The following is a 26,562-nucleotide window of genomic DNA, read 5'->3' on the forward strand; positions in this document are numbered from 1 at the left end:
TGCTGTTACGTACACAGCACTTGATAGACTCTCTTTTGGAAAGTCTTTTCTGCAGCCGGTATGTACGGTACAATGGGTGCATATGAGGTGCAATTTCTTGCACTCACATAGCCTACAGGCTATTAGTAGGTACACCAATGTTGAGGTACATCATAGCCAGGGGTTATTAGATATGCAACAGATTAATTCCACATTTATTAATTAGACTTAGTCTAGTAATTATGTAAACTTTATATGTTAATAGCTGCTGTATAATATTCGGCTAATTCACCTGCGAGTTGCATCTCAATGTTCTATTCACAGTAGATGGGATTTGGCTGTTTGGCAATATGAGGGGGGGTCTCTTTGTGTGTTTTATGTTTTTTTGCACCGACTTAGCATGGCAGTTACAGTTAGTCACTGGACTATTTCCATCTCTTTTTTGAGGGTAAGATATTTTTATTAATTGGTATGCCATGCTAGATTTCCATCTAAAGGTGAGGAGACTTCACGGCTTCATTCATTACTTGTGGGAAATAAGAACCTGGCCACCAGGAGGAGGCAAAGACACCCCAGCCAAAGGCTTAAATACCTCCTCCACTTCCTTCATCCCCCAGTCATTCTTTGCCTTTCGTCACAGGAGTATGGTCTCTCCATCCCGAGGTGTTTGCAGAGATTTGTCTCAGATGGGGGATGCCGGAGACAGATCTCATGGCATCCAGACTCAATGTAAGATGCCCAGATATGGGTCGTGATCTAGGGATCCCCAGGCAGAACTGAGGCTTTAGCGGTTCCTTGGGGGTTCAACCTAGTTTACATTTTTCCACCGTTGCCACTCTTACCTCGAGTAGTGGCTTGCATCAAGCAGGAGCAAGCTTCGGCTATTCTGATTGCTCCGTCGTGGCCGTGGAGGACGTGGTTTGCAGATCTGTTGGGGATGTCGTCTCCTTCATGGAGGTTACCCTGTCGCAAGGATCTGTTGGTACAGGGTCCCTTTCAACATCAAAATCTAGATTCTCTGAGGCTGACTGCGTGGAGATTGAACGCTTAGTCTTAGCTAAGAGAGGATTCTCTGAGTAAGTGATTGATACTCATTCAGGCCAGGAAGCCAGTCACTCGTCGCATCTATCATAAGGTGTGGAGAACTTAATTGTCCTGGTGTGAGAGATATGGATATCCTTGGCACAAGGTTAAGGTATCCAGGATTCTGTCCTTTCTCCATGATGGACTGGAGAAGGGGCTTGCCGCAAGTTCCTTGAAGGGACAGATTTTGGCTTTATCTGTGTTGCACAAGAGGCTCGCTGACCTTCCTTATATCCAGTCTTTTGTTCAGCAATGCCTCCTCCAAGTATGTGCAAACGTTCTGTCTGAAAGTCATCCTAAAGTCACATTATCAGAAGGTGAGTTTTTTTGTTGTTGTTGATCTTGAGTGTTTTACTGATCAGGACACAAGCTCTACCTTTTTCATGTTGCCTCGCAATCATATTGCTCGTAAGCCAAGCACTCTTCCATAGGGAGCCTCGTTTTAATGCTGACAGATGTGGCAAACTACCTTGCACAGCGCAGGGAGCAAATCGTGCAGCGTTGGGCAGTAATGAATAAAAATAAATGTATATCAATATATACATATATTTATGTGTATATATAGTACACATATTAACACATAAATATATGTGTATAAGCATATACATATATATTTATAGTGAAAACTCAGTCCCCCATTCACCTCCATGTTAAGGCACTTTAAGTGCGTTTTTTTCTTCTTCAAACACCCCACATCCCCTCACTTTAACCCTTATAACTGCTTTGTGCAGATGTAAAAATAAAAATGCTCTATAATATATTATAATATATTATTATAAAGTACTGTTCACTTTATTTTTGGGACAATTGGGGCAACTTTTTATCTTTAAAAGGACAGTCAAGTCCCCAAAAAACTTTCATGATTTAAATAGGAAATGTAATTTTAAACAACTTTCAAATTTATTTTTCTTTCATGTAATTAGCAAGAGTCCATGAGCTAGTGACATATGGGATATACATTCCTACCAGGAGGGGCAAAGTTTCCCAAACCTCAAAATGCCTATAAATACACCCCTCACCACACCCACAATTCAGTTTTACAAACTTTGCCTCCGATGGAGGTGGTGAAGTAAGTTTGTGCAAGATTCTACGTTGATATGCGCTCCGCAGCAAGTTGGAGCCCGGTTTTCCTCTCAGCGTGCAGTGAATGTCAGAGGGATGTGAGGAGAGTATTGCCTATTTGAATGCAGTGATCTCCTTCTACGGGGTCTATTTCATAGGTTCTCTGTTATCGGTCGTAGAGATTCATCTCTTACCTCCCTTTTCAGATCGACGATATACTCTTATATATACCATTACCTCTGCTGATTCTCGTTTCAGTACTGGTTTGGCTTTCTACAAACATGTAGATGAGTGTCCTGGGGTAAGTAAATCTTATTTTCTGTGACACTCTAAGCTATGGTTGGGCACTTTGTTTATAAAGTTCTAAATATATGTATTCAAACATTTATTTGCCTTGACTCAGAATGTTCAACTTTCCTTATTTTTCAGACAGTCAGTTTCATATTTGGGATAATGCATTTGATTTAATCATTTTTTCTTACCTTCAAAAATTTGACTCTTTTTCCCTGTGGGCTGTTAGGCTCGCGGGGGCTGAAAATGCTTCATTTTATTGCGTCATTCTTGGCGCGGACTTTTTTGGCGCAAAAATTATTTTTCCGTTTCCGGCGTCATACGTGTCGCCGGATGTTGCGTCATTTTTTGACGTTATTTTGCGCCAAAAATGTCGGCGTTCCGGATGTGGCGTCATTTTTGGCGCCAAAAGCATTTAGGCGCCAAATAATGTGGGCGTCTTATTTGGCGCTAAAAAATATGGGCGTCGCTTTTGTTTTCCACATTATTTAAGTCTCATTTTTCATTGCTTCTGGTTGCTAGAAGCTTGTTCTTTGGCATTTTTTCCCATTCCTGAAACTGTCATTTAAGGAATTTGATCAATTTTGCTTTATATGTTGTTTTTTCTCTTACATATTGCAAGATGTCTCACGTTGCATCTGAGTCAGAAGATACTACAGGAAAATCGCTGTCTAGTGCTGGATCTACCAAAGCTAAGTGTATCTGCTGTAAACTTTTGGTAGCTATTTCTCCGGCTGTTGTTTGTATTAATTGTCATGACAAACTTGTTAATGCAGATAATATTTCCTTTAGTAAAGTACCATTGTCTGTTGCAGTTCCTTCAACATCTAAGGTGCAGAATGTTCCTGATAATATAAGAGATTTTGTTTCTGAATCCATCAAGAAGGCTATGTCTGTTATTTCTCCTTCTAGTAAACGTAAAAAATCTTTTAAAACTTCTCTCCCTACAGATGCATTTTTAAATGAACATCATCATTCTGATTCTGATGATTCTTCTGGTTCAGAGGATTCTGTTTCAGAGATTGATGCTGATAAATCTTCATATTTATTTAAAATGGAATTTATTCGTTCTTTACTTAAAGAAGTACTAATTGCTTTAGAAATAGAGGATTCTGGTCCTCTTGATACTAATTCTAAACGTTTAGATAAGGTATTTAAATCTCCTGTGGTTATTCCAGAAGTTTTTCCTGTTCCTAATGCTATTTCTGCAGGGGGCTTCTTTCCTAGCTACAGCTCCAAGAATTTTTACAAAGGTTCTCGGTGCCCTTCTGTCTGTAATCAGAGAACAGGGTATTGTGGTATTTCCTTATTTGGACGATATCTTGGTACTTGCTCAGTCTTTACATTTAGCAGAATCTCATACGAATCGACTTGTGTTGTTTCTTCAAGATCATGGTTGGAGGATCAATTTACCAAAAAGTTCATTGATTCCTCAGACAAGGGTAACCTTTCTGGGTTTCCAGATGGATTCAGTGTCCATGACTCTGTCTTTAACAGACAAGAGACGTCTAAAATTGATTTCAGCTTGTCGAAACCTTCAGTCACAATCATTCCCTTCGGTAGCCTTATGCATGGAAATTCTAGGTCTTATGACTGCTGCATCGGACGCGATCCCCTTTGCTCGTTTTCACATGCGACCTCTTCAGCTCTGTATGCTGAATCAATGGTGCAAGGATTACACAAAAATATCTCAATTAATATCTTTAAAACCGATTGTTCGACACTCTCTAACGTGGTGGACAGATCACCATCGTTTAATTCAGGGGGCTTCTTTTGTGCTTCCGACCTGGACTGTAATTTCAACAGATGCAAGTCTCACAGGTTGGGGAGCTGTGTGGGGATCTCTGACGGCACAAGGAGTTTGGGAATCTCAGGAGGTGAGATTACCGATCAATATTTTGGAACTCCGTGCAATTTTCAGAGCTCTTCAGTTTTGGCCTCTTGTGAAGAGAGAATCGTTCATTTGTTTTCAGACAGACAATGTCACAACTGTGGCATACATCAATCATCAAGGAGGGACTCACAGTCCTCTGGCTATGAAAGAAGTATCTCGAATTTTGGTTTGGGCGGAATCCAGCTCCTGTCTAATCTCTGCGGTTCATATCCCAGGTGTAGACAATTGGGAAGCGGATTATCTCAGTCGCCAAACGTTGCATCCGGGCGAATGGTCTCTTCACCCAGAGATATTTCTTCAGATTGTTCAAAGGTGGGAACTTCCAGAAATAGATCTGATGGCGTCTCATCTAAACAAGAAACTTCCCAGATATCTGTCCAGATCCTGGGATCCTCAGGCGGAGGCAGTGGATGCATTATCACTTCCTTGGAAGTATCATCCTGCCTATATCTTTCCGCCTCTAGTTCTTCTTCCAAGAGTAATCTCCAAGATTCTGAAGGAATGCTCGTTTGTTCTGCTGGTAGCTCCGGCATGGCCTCACAGGTTTTGGTATGCGGATCTTGTCCGGATGGCCTCTTGCCAACCGTGGACTCTTCCGTTAAGACCAGACCTTCTGTCACAAGGTCCTTTTTTACATCAGGATCTGAAATCCTTAAATTTAAAGGTATGGAGATTGAACGCTTGATTCTTGGTCAAAGAGGTTTCTCTGACTCTGTGATTAATACTATGTTACAGGCTCGTAAATCTGTATCCAGAGAGATATATTATAGAGTCTGGAAGACTTATATTTCTTGGTGTCTTTCTCATCATTTTTCTTGGCATTCTTTTAGAATACCGAGAATTTTACAGTTTCTTCAGGATGGTTTAGATAAGGGTTTGTCTGCAAGTTCCTTGAAAGGACAAATCTCTGCTCTTTCTGTTCTTTTCCACAGAAAGATTGCTATTCTTCCTGATATTCATTGTTTTGTACAAGCTTTGGTTCGTATAAAACCTGTCATTAAGTCTATTTCTCCTCCTTGGAGTTTGAATTTGGTTCTGGGAGCTCTTCAAGCTCCTCCCTTTGAACCTATGCATTCATTGGACATTAAATTACTTTCTTGGAAAGTTTTGTTCCTTTTGGCCATCTCTTCTGCCAGAAGAGTTTCTGAATTATCTGCTCTTTCTTGTGAGTCTCCTTTCCTGATTTTTCATCAGGATAAGGCGGTGTTGCGAACTTCTTTTGAATTTTTACCTAAAGTTGTGAATTCCAACAACATTAGTAGAGAAATAGTGGTTCCTTCATTATGTCCTAATCCTAAGAATTCTAAGGAGAAATCATTGCATTCTTTGGATGTTGTTAGAGCTTTGAAATATTATGTTGAAGCTACTAAATCTTTCCGAAAGACTTCTAGTCTATTTGTTATCTTTTCCGGTTCTAGAAAAGGCCAGAAAGCTTCTGCTATTTCTTTGGCATCTTGGTTGAAATCTTTAATTCATCTTGCCTATGTTGAGTCGGGTAAAACTCCGCCTCAGAGGATTACAGCTCATTCTACCAGGTCAGTTTCTACTTCCTGGGCATTTAGGAATGAAGCTTCGGTTGATCAGATTTGCAAAGCAGCAACTTGGTCCTCTTTGCATACTTTTACTAAATTCTACCATTTTGATGTATTTTCTTCTTCTGAAGCAGTTTTTGGTAGAAAAGTACTTCAGGCAGCGGTTTCAGTCTGAATCTTCTGCTTATGTTTTTCATTAAACTTTATTTTGGGTGTGGATTATTTTCAGCAGGAATTGGCTGTCTTTATTTTATCCCTCCCTCTCTAGTGACTCTTGTGTGGAAAGATCCACATCTTGGGTAATCATTATCCCATACGTCACTAGCTCATGGACTCTTGCTAATTACATGAAAGAAAACATAATTTATGTAAGAACTTACCTGATAAATTCATTTCTTTCATATTAGCAAGAGTCCATGAGGCCCGCCCTTTTTTTGTGGTGGTTATGATTTTTGTATAAAGCACAATTATTCCAATTCCTTATTTTATATGCTTTCGCACTTTTTTATCACCCCACTTCTTGGCTGTTCGTTAAACTGAATTGTGGGTGTGGTGAGGGGTGTATTTATAGGCATTTTGAGGTTTGGGAAACTTTGCCCCTCCTGGTAGGAATGTATATCCCATACGTCACTAGCTCATGGACTCTTGCTAATATGAAAGAAATGAATTTATCAGGTAAGTTCTTACATAAATTATGTTTTATCACCAATTTTGCTTTGTTCTCATGGTATTCTTAGTTGAAAGCTAAACCTAGGATGTTCATATGCTAATTTCTTAGACCTTGAAGACAGCCTCTAATCTGAATGCATTTTGACCACTAGAGGGCATTAGTTCATGTGTTTCATATAGATAACATTGAGCTCATGCACATGAAGTTACCCTGGAGTGAGCATTGATTGGGTAAAATGCAAGTCTGTCCAAAGAACTGAAATAAGAGGGCAGTCTACAGAGGCTTCGATACAAGTTAATCACATAGGTAAAAAGTGTATTTATATAGCTGTGTTGGATATGCAAAACTGGGGATTGGGTAATAAAGGGATTATCTTTCTTTTTAAACAACAAAAATTCTGTTGTTGACTGTCCCTTTAACTAGATTTAATTGTGCTTAGCGCAAAGTGAAAACTCAAGCTTGTGTTCACATTAACCAATCACTTGTAATAGCTGGTTATTTAATGTGCGCCCAGAAACCGGCAAATTTGATAGATTGTGCTCCACAATCTAGCCCATTATCGCATTATCAGGAAAAAGAGGCTGCTCTCAGGTGGTAAATCTACATAGAACAAGCTAACAAGTTATTCAGCTATTCTTAGTTCATGAGAGAATGCTTCTCTTTCTGTATGTGTCTGCTTTTTGTTGTGACAGTTTCTCTGAGAAAATCTCAGAAGACTCTGGATAAAAATGTTAAAAATGGTTTAAAGCTTCTTAAAGGGACATTAATATTTTCTTTGAATACACCATTCTATCTAGCATTTATTTACTGTTTAGTCTGAGAATAACATGTAGATGTAGTTTTTAAAGTTTCAGTAGCTGTTTAAATATTGACAAAATAAGTGTAAAGTTTTAGTGTCTATAAAACAATAGAAGCTGCCATGTTGTAACTTAGGTTACCTTCTCTGCTGTGGCCAATTAAGGACAGTTATAAATAGGTCTATAGAGTGATCAGCCAATGGCTATGTGGAATATAACCGTGTTCTGCACTTCCATTTCTAACAGGAACTGAAAAGCTCACAATTTCAAAATGGAATTACAGGAAAAAGGGACAAACAAATAATGAATGTATATTGCAGACTTTTTTAAAAATATATACGATTTATCATTTTATATTACCATCACAAAGTGTTTAATGTCCCTTTAAGTCGACTAATGCACTAATGCCCATTTTTCATATAATTCAATTTTAATGCTATGTATATGACTTTACCAGTGCTGACCAGAAGGTAGGCGGCAGTTTACACCTTTTTTTAGAAGGTCTGTTGCTATCTTTCAAAGATCTCTGGATTCTAAACATAGTTTCCCAGGATTACTGAATAGCTTTCAAATCAAGGGCTTTTCAAGGAAGGTGTCTAATTTCTCATGTTCCAAAAGACTTTTCATAAATTTTTTTTTAGCTGTAGTTTACGTTTTGGAAGAAGTCCAAGGATTTCATTCCAACCTTATCCACGTACTCCATGTAGTTCAATGGCTCTATACCTGGACAACATATTGGTTCAGGCTCCATTTTTTCCTTTAGCTGTATTTCATACCAATATTCTACTATTGCTTTCTTCAGACATTGTTGGAAAATTAATTTAAGAGTTCTCATTTTCTCATTTATGAAGTCTCTTTTTTAGGAGTCATTATAGTTATGACTATTCTCTAACGGATTAAAGTAACAGTTAGTTTGCTCACAACTACACTAAATTTCCAACCCATCTGTAGATCAATGTATGTGTTAGGTCTGATGATTGCATAGTTCTATATGAGACCTCTTTAACTTTGAATGCTTTAACATTGGGGGGGGGGGGGGAATGCTCAATTATCTCATATAATCCTATGGGATTCTTCAGTGAGGCAATCTCTCCCGGTGGATAGTATTCCAAATTATTTTTGGGGGCCGCCCTTTATTCGCTCATCTTGGAAAATGTCTGCAAACACATTCTCTGGATTTGGGGTTCAGTCTGAAGGTCCAGGAGAGCACAGGGAGTTTGGTTAACTTTAGAAAGCGATTTTAGCAATTGTTATTTTTCATTCAGTGTAATCTTTAGATCCCTTCAGAGCTGTCCTCTTGTGAAAGGAGAAACATATCTGAGTTTTAATTCATAAAGTGACAACTGATGAATAATGGAGTCTCCCAGAAATAGACTCTATGGGGCATATTTATCAAGGTCTGGCGGACCTGATCCGACAGTGCGGATCAGGTCCGCCAGACCTCGCTGAATACGGCGAGCAATACGCTCGCCGTATTCAGCATTGCACCAGCAGCTCACAAGAGCTGCTGGTGCAACGCCGCCCCCTGCAGACCCGCGGCCAATAGGCCGCCAGCAGGGGGGTGTCAATCAACCTGATCTTACTCGATCGGGTTGTATTGTGATGATGTCTGTCCGCCTGCTCAGAGCAGGCGGACAGGTTATGGAGCATTGGTCTTTGTGACCGCTGCTTCATAACTACTGTTTCTGGCGAGCTTGGATTCGGAGCTTGATACATATGCCCCTATGACTTCTATTTCCAAGAGTCATAGTTCAAATTGAATAGAGCATTCTTCATTAATCTTAATGATCCAGTCAGGCCCCTCAGAACTTTGTTTGTGAATCTGATTCAGATCTCAAGTTTTCTCCAATCATCGAGATCATAAGTCTCTTATCTTGATTAGAGATACCTTTTTCTTTTACAAAGATATGACGAGTCCACGGATTTCATCCTTACTTGTGGGATATTTACCTCCTGCTAACAGGAAGTGGCAAAGAGCACCACAGCAGAGCTGTATATATAGCCCCTCCACCTCCAGGCATTCTCTTTGCCTGTGTTATACTAGGAAGACATGGTAAAGTTAGGTGTTAGTTTTAGTTTCTTCAATCAAGAAGTTTTTCTCTTGTAAGGTGTATCCAGTCCACGGATCATCCATTACTTGTGGGATATTCTCATTCCCAACAGGAAGTTGCAAGAGGACACCCACAGCAGAGCTGTTATATAGCTCCTCCCCTAACTGCCATACCCAGTCATTCTCTTGCAACTCTCAACACGCATGGAGGTAGTAAGAGAGAGTGGTGAAATATAGTTAGTTTTCTTTCTTCAATCAAAAGTTTGTTATTTTTAAATGGTACCGGAGTTGTACTATTTTATCCCAGGCAGTAAAGAGAAGAAGAATCTGCCTGCGTTTTCTATGATCTTAGCAGGTTGTAACTAAGATCCATTGCTGTTCTCACATATGTCTGAGGAGAGAGGTAACTTCAGCGGGAGAATGGCGTGCAGGTTACCCTGCTATGAGGTATGTGCAGTTACAATTTTTTCTAGAGATGTGAATGCTAGAAAATGCTGCTGATACCGGATTAAAGTAAGTTAAGCCTGAATACAGTGATTTAATAGTGACTGGTATCATGCTTACTCTCAGAGGTAATACTCTTATGAAATTGCAATATAAAACGTTTGCTGGCATGTTTAAGAGTTTTTATATATGCTTTGGTGATAAAACTTTATTGGGGCCTAGTTTTTTCCATATGGCTGGCTTAAATTTTGCCTAGAAAAAGTTTCCTGAGGCTTTCCACTGTTGTTGTATGAGTGGTAGGGGCCTATTTTAGCGCTTTTTGCGCAGTTAAAATTACAGACTGTGACATCCAGCTTCCCTCAGGAGTCCCCTGAATGCTATAGGACATCTCTAAAGGGCTCAAAGGCTTTCCAAAGTCGTTTTTTGGGAAAGGTAGGGCCACAGCAGAGCTGTGGCAGTTTGTTGTGACTGTTAAAAAACGTCTATATCGTTTTTTTTTATCCGTTTTTTTAACTAAGGGGTTAATCATCCATTTGCAAGTGGGTGCAATGCTCTGTTAGCTTATTACATACACTGTAAAAATTTCGTTTGATTTACTGCCTTTTTTCACTGTTTTTCAAATTCTGACAAAATTTGTTTCTCTTAAAGGCACAGTACCGTTTTTTATTTTTGCTTGTTAACTTGATTTAAAGTGTTTTCCAAGCTTGCTAGTCTCATTGCTAGTCTGTACAAACATGTCTGACATAGAGGAAACTCCTTGTTCATTATGTTTAAAAGCCATGGTGGAACCCCCTCTTAGAATGTGTACCAAATGTACTGATTTCACTTTAAGCAATAAAGATCATATTCTGTCTTTAAACAATTTATCACCAGAGGAATATGCCGACTAACTCTCCCCACGTGTCAGATCATTTGACTCCCGCTCAAGGGACTCCCGCTCAAATGGCGCCAAGTACATCTAGGGCGCCCATAGCGTTTACTTTACAAGACATGGCGGCAGTCATGGATAATACACTGTCAGCGGTATTAGCCAGACTACCTGAATTTAGAGGAAAGCGAGATAGCTCTGGGGTTAGACGAAATACAGAGCATACTGACGCTTTAAGAACCATGTCTGATACTGCCTCACAATATGCAGAAGCTGAGGAAGGAGAGCTTCAGTCTGTGAGTAATGTTTCTGACTCGGGGAAGATGATGCAACCTGATTCTGATATTTCTACATTTAAATTTAAGCTTGAACACCTCCGTGTGTTGCTCAGGGAGGTTTTAGCTGCTCTGAATGACTGTGATACAATTGCAGTGCCAGAGGAATTGTGTAGACTGGATAAATACTATGCAGTGCCGGTGTGTACTGATGTTTTTCCAATACCTAAAAGGTTTACAGAAATTATTACTAAGGAATGGGAGGTGTGCCGTTCTCTCCCCCTCCTATTTTTAAGAAAATATTTCCAATAGATGCCACCACACGGGACTTATGGCAGACAGTCCCTAAGGTGGAGGGAGCAGTTTCTACTTTAGCAAAGCGTACTACTATCCCTGTCAAGGACAGTTGTGCTTTTTTAGATCCAATGGATAAAAAGTTAGAGGGTTACCTTAAGAAAATGTTTATTCAACACGGTTTTATCCTACAGCCCCTTGCATGCATTGCGCCTGTCACTTAAGCTAGCCAATTCTTTTGTTTCTGATGCCATTGTTCATTTGACTAAACTAACGGCTAAGAATTCTGGTTTTGCTATCCTGGCGCGCAGGGCGCTATGGCTTAAATCATGGTCAGCTGACGTTACTTCAAAGTCTAAGCTGCTTAACATTCCCTTCAAGGGGCAGACCCTATTCGGGCCTGGTTTGAAGGAGATTATTGCTGATATCACTGGAGGAAAAGGTCATGTCCTTCCTCAGGATAGGCCCAAATCAAGGGCCAAACAGTCTAATTTTCGTGCCTTTCAAAACTTCAAGGCAAGTGTGGCATCAACTTCCTCTAATGCAAAACAAGAGGGAACTTTTGCTCAGTCCAAGACGGTCTGGAGACCTAACCAGACCTGGAACAAAGGTGTAAGCAGGCCAAAAAGCCTGCTGCTGCCTCTAAGACAGCATGAAGGAACGGCCCCCTATCCGGTAACGGATCTAGTAGGGAGCAGACTTTCACTCTTCGCCCAGGCGTGGGCAAGAGATGTCCAGGATCCCTGGGCGTTGGAAATTATATCCCAGGGATATCTTCTGGACTTCAAAGCTTCCCCTCCAAAAGGGAGATTTCACCTTTCACAATTATCTGCAAACCAGATAAAGAGAGAGGCATTCTTACACTGTGTACAAGACCTCCTAGTTATGGGAGTGATCCATCCAGTTCCAAGGGAGGAACAGGGACAGGGATTTTACTCAAATCTGTTTGTGGTTTCCAAAAAAGAGGGAACCTTCAGACCAATTTTGGATCTAAAGATCTTAAACAAATTCCTCAGAGTTCCATCATTCAAGATGGAAACTATTCGTACCATCCTACCTATGATCCAGGAGGGTCAATATATGACTACAGTGGATTTAAAGGATGCTTATCTTCACATTCCGATTCACAAAGATCATCATCGGTTTCTAGACAGGCATTACCAGTTTGTAGCTCTTGCCTTTGGATTAGCTACAGCCCCAAGAATTTTTACGAAGGTTCTGGGGACGCTTCTGGCGGTCCTAAGGCCGCGGGGCATAGCAGTGGCCCCTTATTTAGACGACATCCTGATACAGGCGTCAAACTTCCAAATTGCCAAGTCTCATACGGACATAGTACTGGCATTTCTGAGGTCGCATGGGTGGAAAGTGAACGAAGAAAAGAGTTCTCTATCCCCACTAACAAGAGTTTCCTTCCTAGGGACTCTGATAGATTCTGTGGAAATGAAAATTTACCTGACGGAGTCCAGGTTATCAAAGCTTCTAAATTCCTGCCGTGTTCTTCATTCCATTTTGCGCCCTTCGGTGGCTCAGTGCATGGAAGTAATCAGCTTAATGGTAGCGGCAATGGACATACTGCCGTTTGCACGCCTACATCTCAGACCGCTGCAACTCTGCATGCTCAGTCAGTGGAATGGGGATTACACAGATTTGTCCCCTCTACTAAATGTGGATCAAGAGACCAGGGATTCTCTTCTCTGGTGGCTATCTCGGGTCCATCTGTCCAAAGGTATGACCTTTCGCAGGCCAGATTGGACAATTGTAACGACAGATGCCAGCCTTCTAGGTTGGGGTGCAGTCTGGAACTCCCTGAAGGCTCAGGGATCGTGCACTCCTTCCAATAAATATTCTGGAAATGAGAGCGATATTCAATGCTCTTCAGGCTTGGCCTCAATTAGCAACAATGAGGTTCATCAGATTTCAGTCGGACAACATCACGACTGTGGCTTACATCAACCATCAAGGGGGAACAAGGAGTTCCCTGGCGATGTTAGAAGTCTCAAAGATAATTCGCTGGGCAGAGATTCACTCTTGCCACCTATCAGCTATCCATATCCCAGGTGTAGAGAACTGGTAGGTGGATTTTCTAAGTCGTCAGACTTTTCATCCGGGGGAGTGGGAACTCCATCCGGAGGTGTTTGCTCAATTGATTCATCGTTGGGGCAAACCAGAACTGGATCTCATGGCTTCTCGCCAGAACGCCAAGCTTCCTTGTTACGGATCCAGGTCCAGGGATCCTGAGTTGACGCTGATAGCTACTCTAGCAGCGCCTTGGTCTTTCAACCTGGCCTATGTGTTTCCACCGTTTCCTCTGCTCCCTCGACTGATTGCCAAGATCAAGCAGGAGAGAGCATCAGTGATTCTAATAGTGCCTGCGTGGACACGCAGACACGCAGGAACTGGTATGCAGATCTGGTGGACATGTCATCCTTTCCACCTTGGACTCTGCCGTTAAGACAAGACCTTCTACTACAAGGTCCTTTCAATCATCCAAATCTAATTTCTCTGAGACTGACTGCCTGGAGATTGAACGCTTGATGTTATCAAAGCGTGGCTTCTCCGAGTCAGTCATTGATACCTTAATACAGGCACGAAAGCCTGTCACCAGGAAAATTTACCATAAGATATGGCGTAAATATCTTTATTGGTGTGAATCCAAGGGTTACTCATGGAGTTAGGTCAGGATTCCCAGGATATTATCCTTTCTCCAAGAAGGTTTGGAAAAAGGATTGTCATCTAGTTCCTTAAAGGGACAGATTTCTGCCCTGTCTATTCTTTTGCACAAGCGTCTGGCAGATGTTCCAGACGTTGAGGCATTTTGTCAAGCTTTAGTTAGAATCAAGCCTGTGTTTAAACCTGTTGCTCCGCCATGGAGCTTAAATCTGGTTCTTAAGGTTCTTCAAGGAGTTCCGTTTGAACCTCTTCATTCCATAGATATCAAACTTATCTTGGAAAGTTCTGTTTTTGGTAGCTATTTCCTCGGCTCCTAGAGTCTCCAAGTTATCTGCCCTACAATGTGATTCTCCTTATCTGATCTTCCATACGGATAAGGTAGTCCTGCGTACCAAACCTGGGTTTTTACCTAAGGTGGTATCTAACAAGAATATCAATCAAGAGATTGTTGTTCCATCCTTGTGTCCTAATCCTTCTTCAAAGAAGGAACGTCTATTACACAATCTGGACGTGGTTCATGCTTTAAAGTTTTACTTACAAGCTACTAAAGATTTTCGTCCAACATCTGCTTTATTTGTTGTCTACTCTGGACAGAGGAGAGGTCAAAATGCTTCGGCAACCTCTTTCTTTTTGGCTAAGAAGCATAATCCGCTTAGCCTATGAGACTGCTGGCCAGCAGCCTCCAGAAAGGATTACAGCTCATTCTACTAGAGCTGTGGCTTCCACATGGGCCTTTAAAAATCAGGCTTCTGTTGAACAGATTTGCAAGGCGGCGACTTGGTCTTCGCTTCATACCTTTTCAAAATTCTACAAATTTGATACTTTTGCTTCTTCTGAGGCTATTTTTGGGAGAAAGGTTTTACAGGCAGTGGTACCTTCAGTTTAAGTACCTGCCTTGTCCCTCCCTTCATCCGTGTACTTTAGCTTTGGTATTGGTATCCCACAAGTAATGGATGATCTGTGGACTGGATACACCTTACAAGAGAAAACACAATTTATGCTTACTTGATAAATTTATTTCTCTTGTGGTGTATCCAGTCCACGGCCCGCCCTGTCATTTTAAGGAAGGTAATTTTTTGGTTTTCGGTCGAATGACTGGATATGGCAGTTAGGGGAGGAGCTATATAACAGCTCTGCTGTGGGTGATCCTCTTGCAACTTCCTGTTGGGAATGAGAATATCCCACAAGTAATGGATGATCCGTGGACTGGATACACCACAAGAGAAATAAATTTATCAGGTAAGCATAAATTGTGTTTTTATAAGAGGGGTGTTACTGGAGTCCCTATATTATATTTATCATTAATTGATATTTGTGCATTATGTGACATGGGAGACAATGTAAAAAACAATGTTTTACATTTTTTATTTTTGGCAATTAAACTTGATTGTTTTATGTTTGAGGGTTGTATTCTGTGTGTACTTTTACTTTGGTGCAAAACCGCATTCCCATGCGGTTTTGTTGGGGCCTACTCTGACTTTGACCTTAAGGGGCGGAGCTTAGTATCTCGCGCTCAGATGCGCACTTCCTTCAGGCTAAGCAGCAGCAAGCAGTAACTCGGTGGCTCCTGGACTGTGTAGCTGGTCGGAAGGGTTGGAAACTTGTTTCAAAGTACCCTGGGGGCAGGTAGGCGCCACAGCAGAGTTGTGGCGAGGTGCAGAGGGTATTTTTATCTATCTTTTGATTAGTTGTTGATATAAGTACTTCTAAAGCCTTATTTCTGCCCTTGCTTCTGGGTGCAGTAATTTTTGGATTAACCAACGATATTAAGTTAAATTTGGGGATAATTTAACGTTTTTTGAGCATTTTGGAAAAATTGTTCACTTTTTCTTTTCTTAAAGGCACACATTTTTGCAAATGTTTATTTTATGCAATAAATAAGTGTTAAACGACTTTTGTGGTATTACTAATCTGTTCAACATGTCTGACATTGAGGTTTCTCATTGTTCTATGTGTTTAGAAGCCATTGTGCAACCCCCTCTAACATTGTGTAGCTTTTGTACTGAAAGGGCCTTACAATGTAAAAAGCATATTTTAAATAAAGAAAGTGTGCCTAAGGATGATTCTTAGTCTGTAGAGAATCAGGATATGCCATCCAATTCTCCCCAAATGTCACAACCTTTAACGCCCACATAAGCGACGCCTAGTACTTCTAGTGCGTCTAATTCCTTTTTTCTGCAGGAGATGGCTGCAGTTATGTCAACTACCCTTACAGAGGCATTGTCTATATTACCAGTGTTGCATGGTAAACCCAGTAGGTCAAGTATTAATGTAAATACTGAATCCACTGATGCTTTATTAGCTATTTCCGATGTTCCCTCACAGTGCTCTGAGTTGGGGATCAGGGAATTACTGTCTGAGGGTGAAATTTCTGATTCAGGGAATGTTTTGCCTCAGACAGATTCGGGGGCAATGTCATTTAAATTTAAGCTTGAACACCTCCGCCTGTTACTTAGGGAGGTTTTAGCGACTCTGGATGATTGTGATCCTATTGTGATTCCTCCAGAGAAATTGTGAAAAATGGATAAATATTTGGAAGTACCTACTTACTCTGATGTTTTTCTGGTTCCTCAGAGAATTTCGAAAATTATTAGAAAGGAATGGGATAGACCAGGTATAACGTTTTCTCCCTCTCCTAATTTTAAGAAAATGTTTCCCATATCAGATACCATTCTGGACTCATGACAAACGGTCCCTAAGGTAGAGGGAGCTATATCTTCCCTAGCTAAGCGTACTACTATACCCATTGAGGATAGTTGTGCTTTTAAGGACCCTATGGATAAGAAATTGAAGGGTCTACTAAAGAAATTATTTGTTAATCAGTGGTTTCTTTTGCAACTTACGGCTTGCATTGTTCCAGTAACTACTGCAGCAGCTTTTTGGTTTGAGGCTCTAGAATAGTCTCTTAAGGTTGAGACTCCATTAGATAGCTAGCTTAAGAGCCTTAATTCTAATTCTTTTATTACCGATGCCACTTTTCAAATGGCTAAATTAGCGGTAAAAAATGCAGGATTTGCTATTTTAGCACGTAGAGCATTATGGCTCAAATCTTGGTCTGCTGATGTGTCATCAAAACATAAGCTTTTAGCTTTTCCCTTTAAAGGTAAAACCCTTTTTGGGCCAGAATTGAAGGAAATAATTTCTGATATTACAGGGGGTAAAGGCCATGTCCTACCTCAGGATAAGTCGGTTAAAATGAGGGGATAAACAGAATAATTTTCGTTCCTTTCAGAACTTTAAAGGAGGAACTCCCGCTTCTTCTTCCTCAAAGCAGGAAGGGAATTTTACCCAATCTAAGTCAGTCTGGAGACCCAATCAGAACTGGAATAAGGGTAAACAATCCAAAAAGTCCACTGCTGGTCCTAAGACAGCATGATGGGGTGGCCCCCAATACGGGACCGGATCTAGTAGGGGGCAGACTCTCTTTCTTTGCTCAGGCTTGGGCAAGAGATGTTCAGGATTCCTGGGCACTAGAAATAGTGACCCACGGTTATCAATTGGAATTCAAGGATTTTCTCCCAAGAGGGAGATTTCATCTTTCAAGATTATCTGCAAACCAGATAAAAAGAGAGGCGTTCTTATGCTGTGTAAAAGACCTTTCTACTATGGGTGTAATTTACCTGTTTCAAAATTGGAACAGGGACAGGGGTTTTACTCAAACCTATTTGTGGTTCCCAAAAAAGAGGGAACGTTCAGACCCATTTTAGATCTCAAGTGTCTAAACAAATTTCTAAGAGTTCCATCATTCAAGATGGAGGCAATACGAACAATTTTACCAATGATCCAGGAGGGTCAATATATGACTACCATGGATTTGAAGGATGGTTACCTTCATATTCCAATCCACAAGGATCATCATCGTTTTCTAAGGTTTGCCTTCTTGGAAAAACATTATCAATTCGTGGCTCTTCCTTTCGGGTTGGCCACAGCACCCAGAATCTTCACAAAGGTTCTAGGGTCTCTTTTGGCGGTTCTCAGACCGCGAGGAATAGCAGTGGCGCCTTATCTGGACGACATTCTGATTCAGGCATCAACATATCATCTGACAGTCTCACAGGGACACAGTGTTGTCTTTTCTGAGAGCTCACTGTTGGAAGATGAACATAGAGAAGAGTTCACTTGTTCCACAGACAAGGGTTCCTTTCTTGGGAACTCTGATAGACTCGGTAGCCATGAAAATATTTCTGACGGAGTTCAGAAAAATAAATATTTCTCCAACATAGGTGTGTCCGGTCCACAGCGTCATCCTTACTTGTGGGATATTCTCTTCCCCAACAGGAAATGGCAAAGAGCCCAGCAAAGCTGGTCACATGATCCCTCCTAGGCTCCGCCTTCCCCAGTCATTCTCTTTGCCGTTGTACAGGCAACATCTCCACGGAGATGGCTTAGAGTTTTTTGGTGTTTAAATGTAGTTTTTATTCTTCAATCAAGAGTTTGTTATTTTAAAATAGTGCTGGTATGTACTATTTACTCTGAAACAGGAAAGAGATGAAGATTTCTGTTTGTAAGAGGAAAATGATTTTAGCAACCGTTACTAAAATCGATGGCTGTTTCCACACAGGACTGTTGAGAGGAATTAACTTCAGTTGGGGGAAACAGTGAGCAGACTTTTGCTGCTTGAGGTATGACACATTTCTAACAAGACTCGGTAATGCTGGAAGCTGTCATTTTCCCTATGGGAACCGGTAAGCCATTTTCTTAGTTTAAGTAAAAAAATAAAGGGCTTCATTAGGGCTTAAAAAACTGGTAGACATTTTTCTGGGCTAAAACGATTACTTTACTAAGTATATTTGGCAGATTATTACTTTTAATAGTTGTTAAATCTTGGGGATTGTTTTAATAAAAACGGCAGGCGCTGTATTGGACACCTTTTTCACTGAGGGCCTTTTCTAGTCATAGACAGAGCCTCATTTTCGCGCCTCTAATGCGCAGTTGTTTTTGGAAAGCATGGCATGCAGATGCATGTGTGAGGAGCTAAGAACCACTGAAAAAGCTTATAGAAGGCATCATTTGGTATCGTATTCCCCTCTGGGCTTGGTTGGGTCTCAGCAAAGCAGATACCTGGGACTGTATAGGGGTTAAATGTAAAAACGGCTCCGGTTCCGTTATTTTAAGGGTTAAAGCTTTCAAATTTGGTGTGCAATACTTTTAAGGCTTTAAGTTACTGTGGTGAAATTTTGGTGAAATTTGAACAATTCCTTCATACTTTTTCACATATTCAGTAATAAAGTGTGTTCAGTTTGAAATTTAAAGGGACAGTAACGGTTTTATTGTAAAACGTTTTTTGTGCTTTGTTGACAAGTTTAAGCCTGTTTAACATGTCTGAACCATCAGATAACGATGTTCTATATGTATGAAAGCCAATGTGTCTCCCCATTTAAATATATGTGATATATTTGTGTCATAATGTCCAAACAAAGTAGGGATAATAATGCCATAGATATGATATTGCCCAAGATGATTCCTCTAATGAGGGGAGTAAGCATGGTACTGCATCATCCCCTTCTGTGTCTACACCAGTTTTGCCCACACAAGAGGCCCCTAGTACATCTAGTGCGCCAATACTTATTACCATACAACAATTAATGGCTGTAATGGATAATTCTATTGCATGCATTTTTTTTTCCAAAATGCCTACTTATCAGAGAAAGCGTGATTGCTCTGTTTTAAACACTGAAGAGCAAGAGGACACTGATGATATCTGTTCTGACATACCCTCACACCTATCTGAAGGGGCCAGGAGGGAGGTTTTGTCTGAGGGAGAAATTTCAGATTCAGGGAAAATTTCTCAACAAGCAGAACCTGATATTGTAACTTTTTTTTTTTTTTTTTTACCATACATTTTTTTATTTTTAATATTTTTTTTTTTTTTTTATTGAGGACATAAAAAGAAAACAAGAACATACATCATACACAGAGTAAGTAATATAAAGATATTCACATCATATCTGAGAAAGGTTGTGCAAACTTAGGTAAAAGTCCTCACTTTATATCCCCCTTTAACCATATCTTAGGCCACTCTTGGACCTAGTTTGAAAGTCTTATTACTGTCCGGGGATTATTATAGAATGATGGAGAAGATTTGATGAAAAGTAAACATAATACAACACAAAAAAAAAAGAAAGCTGCATCCAACTGTAAAACATTGTAGACTTAAGCCTAAACATAGAGATTGTTAGATGCTATTGCCCGAACTGGTATTTCAAAAAACATTAGACATTGCAAGAAAAAAGAACAATATCAGAATATCCTTAGATAGGCTCTTATTGCTGGAAAGGAACCTGAAATCCATACATTTGGTGTTTTAGGAAATTACACTGTAGAACAAGAACAAGATAATAAACTTTGCAACAATTAAAACCACCTTATAAGCTCTGTGTAGATGTACACTTATATATTCCTTATTCGTCATATCTTTAGGGATGAAGTAGCAGTATTATACTATATGCCCCCATGTGAATCTTTCTATAGTTAAATGTTGATGGTGTGTGTGTCACGACATTTATGTTACTTTTATTCACCTAACGGCCCCGGGCCCTGGACCGTCAGGTCATGACAACAGTGTTGTGGTCTTGGAGATGGGTGAAAGCAATCTTCAACTTGCACCTGTACAGTATATATCACAGAGGGTAGATATACATTCCCCAAAGTTAGACACAGACAATACTATAACATTGGTAGGCTTAATGGTGATATAGTTATAATATAAGTAATGGTGGTTTTGGCGCATTTTTATAAACAAAACTCTCATTATGGACAACCTGAAAATGCACGAACACACATAATACAACTGTGACACTCACAGAACATGGGAACATTATTCGTATCTTTTTTAGCAGTTACCAAAGTTCCTTTTGGTCAGCGAGCTCAATACACTTTAAGGTGGCATGTCCGAGTAACGAGTACGTCTGCCTAACCCTCGTGGTGGTCGTCCCCTGTGTGGGTTTGTAATTTTGTGGGTCAATGTCTCCAAGGAGACACCCGTACCGGGTTGCTTGAGCCTCTTCTCCAACGCAGGGTGTTCCGTAAGTGTCTTGAGGTGTGGAGATTCTGAGCAGATCCAGGTCTGTGATAAACTTTGGCGTGTTTTAAGGGCCTTAGTCCAAAATGTGAGTTCTGGGGCTGCATCCGCAAACTTACTGGTAGTCGGGTTGCTCAATGTAATGAAATCTTCTGCCGCCCGAGGGTCCCCCTCAAGCCCCCACGATGGCAACACCGGTTTCGCTGATCCTGTAGGGTCTGAAAACAGCAGCATTATAGAAGGCGATTCCCCTGCATCAGGTCTGACATCCATCTTTGCCGGTGTGAAAGATGATGTACTGTCGATAGCCCGCTGAATTGTTTTCTCATTCGCCATTGTGTCTAGCCATTCGTTCTCCTCTCTCTGCAAGGTCGGGTCCGGACTGTGGTCTGTTGAGCGTGGCGGTACTGTCCCCAACAATTTGGCAGGCGGTAGTCTGCTTATCAGAAGCTGTAAGTCTTGTTCCGTTGGTGCCCTGTCCATCATATTTTTCAGCAATAGTTCAATTTTAGTTAGATGGGAATCGATCCTCCTAGAAAAGTTATCGGACCACATGGCGGTATGCGAGATCAACATCATTGCCCGCTGATAGCTGTATTATATTGAATATATTTCCTGTCTATTGTCCGGAAAGTCAATATAGATGTAAGGAGCCTAGAATGCCAGCAAGTATAGTATATATAGCCAGTTCTAGCAAAATACCCCCAGAGATCCGGGGGGGGTGACGTTGCCTGCAAATGTGCCGCCACTACAGGCCTCTATCGTCCAATTCCGTCTCTGATCTCATTAATACAGCGTTTTCCTCTGGTTCTATTGTATAATCTGTGAAGTAATACGAAAATAATCGTATTGTGGGTAATTGCTGTAGGTTTATTACAATAATCGGCAATTTATTGCATTTTCCTTCAGAGCTCTAGAATAGTGCGACCACTCTGTGCCGCTGCTTGGACACGCCCCCGATATTGTAACTTTTAAATTTAAATTTCAACATCTCCACGCACTACTTAAGGAGGTATTATCTACTCTGGATGATTGTGACAATTTGGTCATTCCAGAGAAATTAGGTAAGATGGACAAGTTCCTAGAGGTTCCGGTGCCCCCCGATGTTTTTCCTATACCCAAGCGGGTGGCGGACATAGTAAATAAGGAGTGGGAAAGGCCCGGCATACCTTTTGTCCTCCCCCTATATTTAAGAAATTAGTTCCTATAGTCGACCCCAGAAAGGACTTATAGCATACAGTCCCCAAGGTCGAGGGGGCGGTTTCTACTCTAAACAAACGCACTTCTATTCCTATAGAAGATAGTTGTGCTTTCAAGATCCTATGGATTAAAGGTTAGAGGGTTTGCTTAAAAAGATGTTTGTTCAGCAAGGTTACCTTCTACAACCAATTTCATGCATTGTTCCTGTCACTACAGCTGCGTGTTTCTGGTTCGAAGAACTAGAAAAGTCGCTCAATAAAGAATCTTCGTACGAGGAGGTTTTGGACAGAGTTCAAGCTCTTAAATTGGCTAACTCTTTTTTATTTTAGATGCCGCTTTGCAATTAGCTAGATTAGCGGCGAATAATTCAGGGTTTGCTATTGTGGCGCGCAGAGCGCTTTTGCTTAACATCCCTTTCAAGGGTAAAACACTGTTTGGCCCTGACTTGAAAGAGATTATTTCAGACATCACTGGGGGAAAGGGCCACGCCCTTCCTCTGGATAGGTCTTTTAAGGCTAAAAAGAAGCCAAATTTTCGTCCCTTTCGCAGAAACGGACCAGCCTCAAATTCTACACCCTCTAAGCAAGAGGGTAATACTTCTCAAACCAAGCCAGCCTGGAGGCCGATGCAAGGCTGGAACAAGGGTAAGCAGGCCAAGTCACCTGCCACTGCTACCAAAACAGCATGAAGTGTTGGCCCCCGATCTGGGAAGGATCTGGTGGGGGGCAGACTTTCTCTCTTTGCTCATGGGCCTTTAAGAACGAGGCTTCTGTTGATCAGATATGTAAGGCAGCGACTTGGTCTTCACTGCACACTTTTACCAAATTTTACAAATTTGATACTTTTGCTTCTTCTGAGGCTATTTTTGGGAGAAAGGTTTTGCAAACCGTGGTGCCTTCCATCTAGGTGACCTGATTTGCTCCCTCCCATCATCCGTGTCCTAAAGCTTTGGTATTGGTTCCCACAAGTAAGGATGACGCCGTGGACCGGACACACCTATGTTGGAGAAAACAGAATTTATGTTTACCTGATAAATTAATTTCTCCAACGGTGTGTCCGGTCCACGGCCCGCCCTGGTTTTTTAATCAGGTCTGATGATTTATTTTCTTTAACTACAGTCACCACGGTATCATATGATTTCTCCTATGCAAATATTCCTCCTTTACGTCGGTCGAATGACTGGGGAAGGCGGAGCCTAGGAGGGATCATGTGACCAGCTTTGCTGGGCTCTTTGCCATTTCCTGTTGGGGAAGAGAATATCCCACAAGTAAGGATGACGCCGTGGACCGGACACACCGTTGGAGAAAGTAATTTATCAGGTAAACATAAATTCTGTTTCTAAATACTTGCCGAGCACTTCAGTCCATTCCTCACCCATCAGTGGCTAAGTTTATGGAAGTAATTGGATTAATGGTAGCGTCAATGGACACCGTTCCGTTTGCTCGCTTTCATCTCAGACCACTGCAACTGTGCATGCTCAGACAGTGGAATGGGGATTATTCAGATTTATTTCCCAAGATAAATCTGGATCAAGAGACAAGAAACTCTCTCTTCTTTGGTGGTTGTTGCCCGATCATCTGTCCCAAGAGACTTGTTTCCGCAGACCCTCGTGGGTGATAGTGACAACAGGTGCCAGCCTTCTGGGTTGGGGTGCAGTTTGGAACTCCCTGAAGGCTCAGGGTGTTTGGACTCAAGGGGAGTCTCTTCTTCCAATCAATATTCTGGAACTGAGAGCAATTTTCAATGCGCTTCAGGCGTGGCCTTCGTTGGTTTCGGCCAAATACATCAGATTCCAGTCGGACAACATCACGACTGTGGCATATGTCAATCATCAGGGGGGAACAAGGAGTTCCTTAGCGATAATAGAGGTATCCAAGATAATCAGTTGGGCGGAGTCCCACTCTTGTCATCTGTCAGCGATCTACATCCCAGGAGTAGAGAACTGGGAAGCAGATTTTCTAAGTCAACAGACTTTTCATCCGGGGGAGTGGGAACTTCACCCGGAGGTATTTTCCTCATTGATTCGTCAATGGGGCAAACCGAAATTGGATCTGATGGCATCTCGACAGAATGCCAAGCTTCCAAGATATGGATCCCGGTTAAGGGATCCTCAGGCCGAACTGATAGATGCCTTGGCAGTGCCATGGTTATTCCGCCTAGCTTATGTGTTTCCGCCGTTTCCTCTCCTCCCACGCTTGATTGCTTGAATAAAACAGGAGAGAGCGTCAGTGATCCTGATAGGGCCTGCGTGGCCACGCAGGACTTGGTGTGCAGATATTGTGAACATCTCCTTCCTGCCACCGTGGAAACTTCCATTGAGACAGGACCTTCTCATTCAATGTCCTTTCCAACATCCAAATCTAATTTCTCTGCAGCTGACTGCGTGGAGATTGAACGCTTGATTTTATCGAAGCGAGGATTCTCTGATTCAGTTATCAATACTTTGATACAGGCTAGAAAGCCTTTCACTAGAAAAATCTATCATAAGATATGGCGTAAATTTCTTTATTGGTGTGAATCCAAGGGTTACTCATGGAGTAAAATTAGGATTCCTAGGATTCTGTATTTTCTCCAAGGAGGATTGCAGAAAGGGTTATCAGCGAGTTCCTTAAAAGGACAAATTTCAGCTTTGTCAATTCTGTTTCACAAACGTTTGGCAAATGTACCAGATGTTCAGTCTTTTTGTCAAGCTCTATCTAGAATTAAGCCTGTATTTAGATCTATTACTCCTCCCTGGAGTTTGAATTTAGTTCTTCAAGTTCTGCAAGGGGTTCCATTTGAACCTATGCATTCCATAGATATTAAACTGTTATCTTGGAAAGTTCTGTTTTTGGTTGCTATTTCTTCTGCTCGAAGAGTTTCTGAGCTTTCAGCGTTACAGTGTGATTCGCCTTATCTCATATTTCATTCTGATAAGGTGGTTTTACGTACCAAACCTGTTTTTCTTCCTAAGGTTGTTTCAAATAAGAATATTAATCAGGAAATTGTTGTTCCTTCCTTGTGTCCTAATCCTTCTTCTAAGAAGGAGCGTATGTTATATAATGTGGACGTGGTCCGTGCCTTAAAGTTTTACTTACAGGCAACTAAGGATTTGCGTCAATCATCTTCATTCATTATTTATTCTGGAAAGCGTAGGGGTCAGAAAAGTTTGGCTACCTCTTTCTTTTTGGCTGAGAAGCATCATCCGCCTGGCATATGAGACTGCTGGACAGCAGCCTCCTGAAAGAATTACGGCTCATTCTACTAGGGCTGTGGCTTCCACATGGGCTTTTAAAAATGATGCATCTGTGGAACAGATTTGTAAGGCTGCGACTTGGTCGTCCCTTCACACTTTTTCCAAATTTTACAAATTTTATACTTTTGTTTCTTCTTCTGCTATCTTTGGGAGAAAGGTTCTTCAAGCAGTTGTGCCTTCCGTTTAGGTTCCTGTCTTGTCCCTCCCTTTCATCTGTGTCCTATTGCTTTGGTATTGGTTTCCCACAAGTAAGGATGAAATCCGTAGACTCGTCATATCTTTGTAAAAGAAAACTACATTTATGCTTACCTCATACATTACTTTCTTTCATGTATTTGGCAAGAGTCCATGAGCTAGTGACATATGGGATATACAATCCTACCAGGAGGGGCAAAGTTTCCCAAACCTCAAAATGCCTATAAATACACCCCTCACCACACCCACAATTCAGTTTTACAAACTTTGGCTCCTATGGAGGTGGTGAAGTAAGTTTGTGCTAAGATTTCTACGTTGATATGTGCTTCTCAGCATTTTTGAAGCCCGATTCCTCTCAGAGTACAGCGAATGTCAGAGGGACGTGAAGGGAGTATCACCTATTGAATACGATGATTTCCCTAACGGGGGTCTTTTTCATCGGTTCTCTGTTATCGGTCGTAGAGATTCATCTCCTACCTCCCTTTTCAGATCGACGATATACTCTCAAATTTACCATTACCTCTACTAAAGAACTGTTTTAGTACTGGTTTGGCTATCTGCTATATGTAGATGGGTGTCTTTTGGTAAGTATGTTTTCATTTACTTAAAGGGATACTAAACCCAATTTTTGTTTTCATGATTCAGATAGAGCATGAGATTTTAAGCACCTTTCTAATTTACTCCTATTATCAATTTTTCTTTGTTTTCATGCTATCTTGATTTGAAAATGCAGTACTGTAAGCTTTAGAGCCAGCCTATTTTTTGTTCAGCACCTGGGTAGCACTTGCTGATTTGTGGCTAAATGTAGCAAACCAATTGGCAAGCGCTACCCAGGTGCTGAACTAAAAATGGCTGGATCCTAACCTTTCATTATTGCGTTTTCAAATCAAGATAACATGAGAATAAAGAAAAATTGATAATAGGAGTAAATTGGAAAGTTGCTTAAAATTGCATGATTTATCTGAATCATGAAAGAAAAAATGTGGGGTTAGTATCTCTTTA

General features: G+C 41.1%; 1 protein-coding gene across 1 annotated transcript in view; it reads left to right on the plus strand.

The window, feature by feature from the left end:
• Nucleotides 1-26,562, plus strand: part of VPS53 (VPS53 subunit of GARP complex) — an 833,787-nt gene that overhangs the window by 344,999 nt on the left and 462,226 nt on the right. The window lies entirely within an intron of this gene.

This window comes from Bombina bombina, chromosome 3 (assembly GCF_027579735.1).
Source record: "Bombina bombina isolate aBomBom1 chromosome 3, aBomBom1.pri, whole genome shotgun sequence".
NCBI classification, from domain to species: Eukaryota; Metazoa; Chordata; class Amphibia; order Anura; family Bombinatoridae; genus Bombina; species Bombina bombina.